Source organism: Danio aesculapii, chromosome 24 (genome assembly GCF_903798145.1).
Source record: "Danio aesculapii chromosome 24, fDanAes4.1, whole genome shotgun sequence".
Taxonomy (NCBI): Eukaryota; Metazoa; Chordata; class Actinopteri; order Cypriniformes; family Danionidae; genus Danio; species Danio aesculapii.
Genome location: NC_079458.1, coordinates 42,955,914 through 42,963,501, shown reverse-complemented (window position 1 = coordinate 42,963,501; position 7,588 = coordinate 42,955,914). Strand labels below are relative to the sequence as shown.

The following is a 7,588-nucleotide window of genomic DNA, read 5'->3' as shown; positions in this document are numbered from 1 at the left end:
TAATCAAGGTAATTATATGCTTTATGTAAATGAGACCCCATTGTGTGACCTAACAAGAATTCCTCATTAAAACCAGACATGCATTGCACACCCCACTTTGTTAAATCATTTTGTGATAAATTCAAGTGCAGTTATCTTGGATCTGGATTAGCAGTGCACCGCTTAAATGAAGCTGAAGATTATGTTCAGCTGAAACCAAGGTAACATCTCACAACCACTAGCCATATTTACAGTGAGTGCCTGCTAGCCATTGTCAAATGTGTCTTATAAGATAAAAACTAGGTGGCAGTTCCTGTGTCCATATCGTCTTGTATAACATAACACAAAATGTCCTAAACCCTGTACATCATGGAGTACAACATGGTGCTAGCAGTGTTACGGGTTTGAGTTTGATTCCCAGGGGGAAGTAGCTGATCTTAAGGCAATAAAAGCACCTGACAGATGTTTTCTGATGCAGAATGTGCAGCCATTGAGAACTCTTTGCTCTTGTGCACTTTGACCATCAAGATGAGATAAAGATATTTAATTTACTGTTCTCACCAAACTGAAAGTGTCCTGTGCATTTAGAATTCACTGAATCTGCCTCCTCAATGACCGGCCCTCTCATGTACATCGTATAACTCACTGCTTTAGGATCATTTGATTTTCACTTATTTTACTGACCATATAAATGCACCAAGTTTGTGCATCCAGACACTGTATAACTGAGGTAGACCAATACTAATGCTGCAGAAACTGGACTGAGCGGTATGTATTGATGAGAAATGTTATGACCTAATTAATCCAACATGAACTCCAAGTTCACAGTGGCGAGGCTGAGGCCGTCAGATTATATGCAAATAGCCATTTTATTCACTAGTAATGCATCAAGATCCCACAAATCCTCTGCTTGTTTGCCGTGTGCTAACTCTGCTCTCTGATTCTCTTTCTCTGCTCCACCAACCGCTGGGTTACCTGCACCGATCACACTGACAGGTGAGTGCTTTCAACTAAAAATATATCTATAAATACTCTGTTAAAGGTCTTGGGCAGAAAGAAAAGAAAATCATTGGTGAAATCAGTTTACAAATAATCCAGCATAGACCAAAATCCGGATAGGGATAATAAAGCTTTGACATTTGAAAGAAATCTTTCTAATAAGAGACACAAGGAGCAATAAATACAGAGTAGATGGTGCCATGCTGACAGAAGTATTTTCACATACACGCATTATTCTCTTTTATTCTCAGTGCTGTCCACACTAATGCTAGCCGTGCGAAAATACAAGGCATTACAGCATGAGAAAGCAGCCCCGCGAGAGCCAAAAGTGGGGGAGTTCTCCCAGAAAACCTTGAGTTTCTCAGTTCCAGAGCCCTCGAGCGTCCCCCTGCGCAGACTGGGCCGTCCCACTGCTGCCTGCATCCGCATGTCGCTGCGCCACTCGCTGCTGCTCGGACCCGAACACCAGCAGTTCCAGCAGTTCATGGCAGAGCGGCTGGCAGAGGCGGATGCAGACCTGGACGCAGATCCTCATGACTGCCTGCACACATACGCAGACGAGGGCGCGGGGTCGAGCGCTGGCTCCCTCAGCTCGCTGGAGTCTCTGACCTTTGACCCCTGCGGGACCCTGAGCTGGGATGCAGGACCGCACCGTCTGCGGCTCTCCCCATGGCCTGCAGCGACTAACCAGACATCTTTCTGAACCCACGGAGTTAATAATAATGATGATGATGATGATGATGATGATGATGATGATAATGATTATTTCTCTGAGGCTTTATGGATCAAACCGGCCAGCCCTGCAGACATTCCTGTCCTGGTGTTCCTGAAGAATCCTCCACTGCTGCGTTTCTGACCCGCTTACAGCACACTTCTACTGCACACCCTCCCTTCTGCAGTGTGCGTGTGCGTGCGTGTGCTTGTGTGTGTATTTGGCACATACTAAACAGTATAATATATCCCACACAAATAATGGACTGAACAAGCGTTTGTGCTACTGTTTCCTCATAGCATAACTCTCTCACACAGCATGATGATTTGCAGTTGCGCTTTGTATTTCATATCACTCAGCCTGAACAATATTTTGATCTATTTTTAGCTAATATTGAACATTAAGCACACGTCATTTTCTGTGCGCTGCACTATTTAAATGATACATATTTGATTTAACACAGATCAGTTTGGGGGGATCAGATCACTACTCTGCACTGTCAATCCAGGTGTATTTTCTTCATAAACAATGAAAATGAATCTGTTTGCTTCTCTGTAAATGACGCTCTGCTTTCACAGCACAGCCGGCGAGAGCATCAGCACCGTGCTCATGTGTTCTAACTAAAGAAACCAATATAAAGCAGCTGTTGTTGAGAGGCGTTTGTGTTCATGTGGAGGTGCTAGTCTGATATCAACATGCTGTATATACAGTAGATGACATTTAAGCTCCTTGATCTTTACGTTAATGTTTGTGTCTAGTCTAAAAGTACTCATTTTATGCTTTGCATAGACCTTAATAAACTGCCTTGAGCAACACTTGCAGAACTTTGGTTCATTTTTCTAAATTGCTTCGGAAAGAAGTTCATGATGATGATGTTGTTGTTGTTGTTGTTACTGCTGTTGTTGTGTCAACATTTCAGATGAAAATTGTATTATTTAAATGCTGTTGAGTGATGGTAAAATGACTTTCAGATCATGTCAATAAGTACGAATTCATTTCTAATTAAGACTGGTGCAATTTGGAACTGGGAATTAAATATGATCAGAATATGGACGTGCACAGACACACAGCAGAATCGCCAGTAACCGCATACCTCAGAAAGTGGTGTGTGTGTGTGTAGGTTGAGTGCTGATGTGTGTAATTCAGAGTTTGTTCAGGGTTTGTCATCATTAGTCGTGGCTGAGCTGCTGTTTATTCTGATTATATATTTATTTTCATAAACATGTACATGCAACACAGAACACTGACAGATCTGCTCTGATGCTCTTTCTGGTGATGCTGACAGTACTGTGTGTGTGTGTGTGTGTGTGTGTATGTGAGAGAGAGACTGTTGTACATATACATTTGTGCCTTCGTTATGCTAACCTTGTGGTTTAAATTCATTCATTATTTGATGTACAGCATAAAATGTAGTTAATGTTCATTTCTAAAGTAAAACACATGCAGGATAATAAAGCAATCGCTGCTCTTCAAGGTTAGGGTATGTTGAAATGAAACTAAAACAGAACATAAAATGCAGCTGAACACTGTAAGAACAGACTCAGGGGGTGTTAAAGGCTACCCATTAAAAGCAGATAGATTTTAATTAATTATGTGAGATAGCAGGTAAAATACATAATCGGGTACATTCTGTCTACACTACCTATCTTTTAACAGTAACAGAAACATTTAAAAATGAGTAAAACTTAACCATAAATATTAGCTTGGAAAGTGCGCATGCGTCAACATGTGGAATTCAACATTTTCCATGTCATGGCGGCAGCGGCGAGGCGACATCGCAATTGGTGGAATTAAACGGTAAGCTTTTGTTGATATTTTACGATATAAACATGAATGCAAGTGTGAGCTTGTTTTGTTGAAAGATATTTGTCATTTAAGTGCTTCTCTGTTGTTACGCTATAGGCTGCTGACTGCTAACGTATGTCTGTCAGTAACGACAGATAAAACCTTCACCTGCAAATTAGAGTAAGTTACGTTATTCATCTCCATCTATGATTATTAAAATATATTGTTGTTAGCTTCCGATATTATTTGTACATGGCTTAAATGAGTGAATCTGCAGCACACGATTGTTGTTGTTTCGAATCAGTGCATTTTACTGAACGAGTCACCACAAGTTATTAAAGTTGCTTGCATTCATTACGTGTCTGACATGATCCGAAACAGATGCCAATGCAGTGCTTACTCGATTCTCAAAATCATAAACCGGTTGCAACTGTTCTCGAATCGTCAGCTCTGAACTGAGTCTGTCAGACGCATCCGAAGCTGAAGAGAAATCGATTCTTGACTGCAACACAGATGAACTGATGACATGATTAAGGGTTAAACTAATTTATTTAATAACAAGTGAAACTGGAATATGCCTAATCAGTGCAAGAAGTCCACTGAAATGGTTCATTGAATTGAACCGTCTGGGGGAACCGGTTTACAGAAATGAACTCCCCATCACAATTAATACATTTAACAGATGGAAAGCGCTCAGTCTGATGGTAAGTTTTAATTGTTTATTTATTTTGTGCATTTATCCGGTGAGCTTTCATGTTAGAAGGGATCTATTCATAACCTGATTTACTATTGTAATTATTTACAGATTAATGAAGTTTTCCTAATTTTCTTGTAATTAGTCTTTGCTTATCTACCTCAGAGTGCCTTGGAAAAGATCAAGAAGAGCTCCAAGACCATCAGGTATGTTGATAAATGATTTGTCAACTCAGTGTAAACATGTTTTTCACATTTACATGTTGTTTCATTTCCCTTATTGATCTCCATGATTTAGTTGAGCAACGAATACAATGCCTAATGTTGGTTAAATAATCAGAGTGGTATTTGAGTAGTATATTTGTTTTTATTGCAATACCTATATATCCGTCCACTGAAAATCTGTTCATGCAAACATATTGATGCTTCAAAACATGTACAGTAATGCATATGAATCAAGTGGTCCAATCCAAGTCTTCTAAAGAGAGGTGATGACTTTATTTAATGTTTAGATTTTTATTCTCAGATGAGCATTGATCAGTGAACAAAAAGAAGCTCAAACACACTTGCTCAAAGAAACCTTTTTTTTAAACAGATGAGATGAGAAGCAAACTTATTGGTGCTGGTGATGGTTTACATGTGAACAAAAGCATACACTCAATTCAGTTTGCTGCTAACTATAAAACAACTCTATTCAAACATTATGCTGATCTCCTTGAAGTAACATTAAAAAATGACTTTATTTTCAACAGGAGGACCAGCTTGAAGGCCGCACATATGAAATCATGAGGTTGTTGGCGCTTCACAGTCCCACAGCAGAGAAGGACCCAGCAGATGAGTGAACGGCACCGAAGTGTTTAGATTGTTTAGTGTGTTTTGACATTATGCATGTTTAAACTTTGCTTTATTTTTCAGTGATTATGTAAGATATATGTGTGACACGACAGTTGTACTTTTCTTGAAATGTATATTAGTAATTTTAGATGTTTTTATATTATTAATAGAATTTAATAAATATGAAATTAATAGAATTTCTTTTGTCTTGACAATTCCTTACTAAACTTCACCTTCACAAGTAATGTGTGATATTTATTGGCTCATTATTATTATTTTTATTATTATTATTGTTATTGCTATTATTATTATTATTATTATTATTACTATTATTATTATTACTATTATTATTATTATTATTACTATTACTATTATTACTATTACTATTATTATTACTATTAATATTAATGTAGTAGAAGAACTGCTGCCTGCTAAAAGCAGAATAAATGTAACTCAATTTTGTAAGTAATTACTGCTGAGAATTATTAGATCTTACCTAATTTATTTTGCTGTGTTACAGCTGCTAAATTTAGATACCATTTACCCAAATATTTGTGATAGAATCTACCCTACGAAAGTGAGTCCAAATACCTCATGTTAAAACAACACTGTGATTATACATACACACGTGCACACACACACACACACACACACACACACACACACGCACACAGACAGGTTGACTGGCGTGTCAGTGTTTGTTCATCTGTGGAGTCCCCTGTTGTCTGTGAATAACACTCTCTCTGTCCCTCGGCTCTGCCAGTCTCCACATGATTAACACGTCTCTTTTGGCAATCAATCATTCAAATAATTGAATCTCCCCAAAGATCTGAAACCTTAAAGCATGACCAGCAATTAAGGAACAAAGTTACACTTGTAGTTGTTGTAAGCATGTACAGACATGGGAATTTTAATAGAATTAATGGTTGTTGTTCTGCAAATAGGATTCTCTCGCTGTAATTTCCACTAAAGATGTTGAGAGTTTCTCAGTCCTGTTCTTGAGGCGCAGCAGTGATGCACATAATCTCTTAATCTCTTATTTTCTTAAAATCGACAATTAATTTTCTCAAATTGTAAATGTATTTAGACCTATTTTGTTCTCTCTCTCTGTGTGTGTGTGCGTGTGCGTGTGTGTGGGTGTGTGTGTGTGTGTGTGTGTGTGTGTGGTTACAAAACACCCCCGCCCAACCCTCTACCCCACGCCCACCATCCCATCGCTCTTGAAATAGTTTTACAATTTGACCACCGCTTGTATCAGATATGGGTAGCACAGTCGCCTCACAACAAGATGGTACAAGCCCTGGAGTATTTCTGTGTGGAGTTAACCTGTTTTCCCCCTTCTCTCTGTGTGTGTGTGTGTGTGTGTGTGTGTGTGTGTGTGTGTGTGTGTGTGTGGTTACAAAACACCCCCGCCCAACCCTCTACCCCACGCCCACCATCCCATCGCTCTTGAAATAGTTTTACAATTTGACCACCGCTTGTATCAGATATGGGTAGCACAGTCGCCTCACAACAAGATGGTACAAGCCCTGGAGTATTTCTGTGTGGAGTTAACCTGTTTTCCCCTTCTCTCTCTCTGTGTGTGTGTGTGTGTGTGTGAGAGAGAGAGAGAGTAACTGCTGGTTCATTCTGCTGTGGTGACTCCTGATGAATCAGTAACTAAACCAAAGAAAATGAATGAATCTCAGATCATGACTTTCATTTCCATTAATTAAATGAGTTGTGGATGTTTAATATAGAATCAGATGTAATCTTTATTGTTTACAGAACAGGAAAACCTGTCAAGAAGGATATCAGTTTTTACAATTGTACAATGATTCTCTGGGACTCTGTCAGCTCTTCATTTACTGTGTTCAGTCCTCGTATAATTAAACTTTAACTTTATTATAGGTTACAGGGTAACTTCATGACATCTTTGATATCTGCAAATGTAAACACCGCTACTGAAAACTGACATTTAATAAAATGTAATACATGCAATAAAAGTACGACCTACACTACACTGATTATGTACTCCTGTATTATAGAGGCTCACCACACACAATATAAGATCTAAACACTGTCCAAATAGACTTTTCCATTTTTTAATAGTTATTTTACATTTTCCACAATTTTCTAACACTTAAGACTGAGTTTGCAACACTAGTTTAATTCATCAAAAACCACAATAAGCAGAATAATTGATCATTTACTCCGTTAACCAAACACCCGTTTTTAAAAAGACAGATGTTTGTTAAAGGCTCTGATTTAATAATAATTACAGCACCTCAGTACTCTGGTTAACAGTACTTTAACACAGTGTTTCCCAGTCTGAGGCACAGCAGCTCTACACATAATCAATATCTTAATCCAATACTCCTGATCAACTGATCAGATCATTAGAAGAGACTAACACCTGAACCTAATATAGGGACACATCCACACTATGTGCTGTTGGTTTGCCTCCAGGAACGGTCCGGAAACACTGCTGTAACACTTCAGAAAAGAGGAAAGCCAGCTGAGATATCAGGGTGAGGATGATGATGATTTAGAGTTACTGCACTGTAGTACACTGAGAATGTATACGGGTACAGTTCACTTTCTCTT

At 38.7% G+C, this 7,588-nt stretch overlaps 2 long non-coding RNA genes across 2 annotated transcripts; both read left to right on the top strand.

Annotated features, from left to right (window-relative positions):
- The first annotated feature begins 6 nt into the window (after nucleotides 1-6).
- On the top strand, nucleotides 7-2,505 carry LOC130218364 (uncharacterized). Its single transcript, XR_008835941.1, has 2 exons — nucleotides 7-975; nucleotides 1,230-2,505. It is a non-coding gene; the product is annotated as an uncharacterized LOC130218364 (long non-coding RNA).
- Nucleotides 2,506-3,402: 897 nt separating this feature from the next.
- Nucleotides 3,403-5,199, top strand: LOC130218751 (uncharacterized). The gene is made up of 3 exons (XR_008835989.1): nucleotides 3,403-3,487; nucleotides 3,593-4,375; nucleotides 4,921-5,199. It is a non-coding gene; the product is annotated as an uncharacterized LOC130218751 (long non-coding RNA).
- Nucleotides 5,200-7,588: the final 2,389 nt, after the last annotated feature.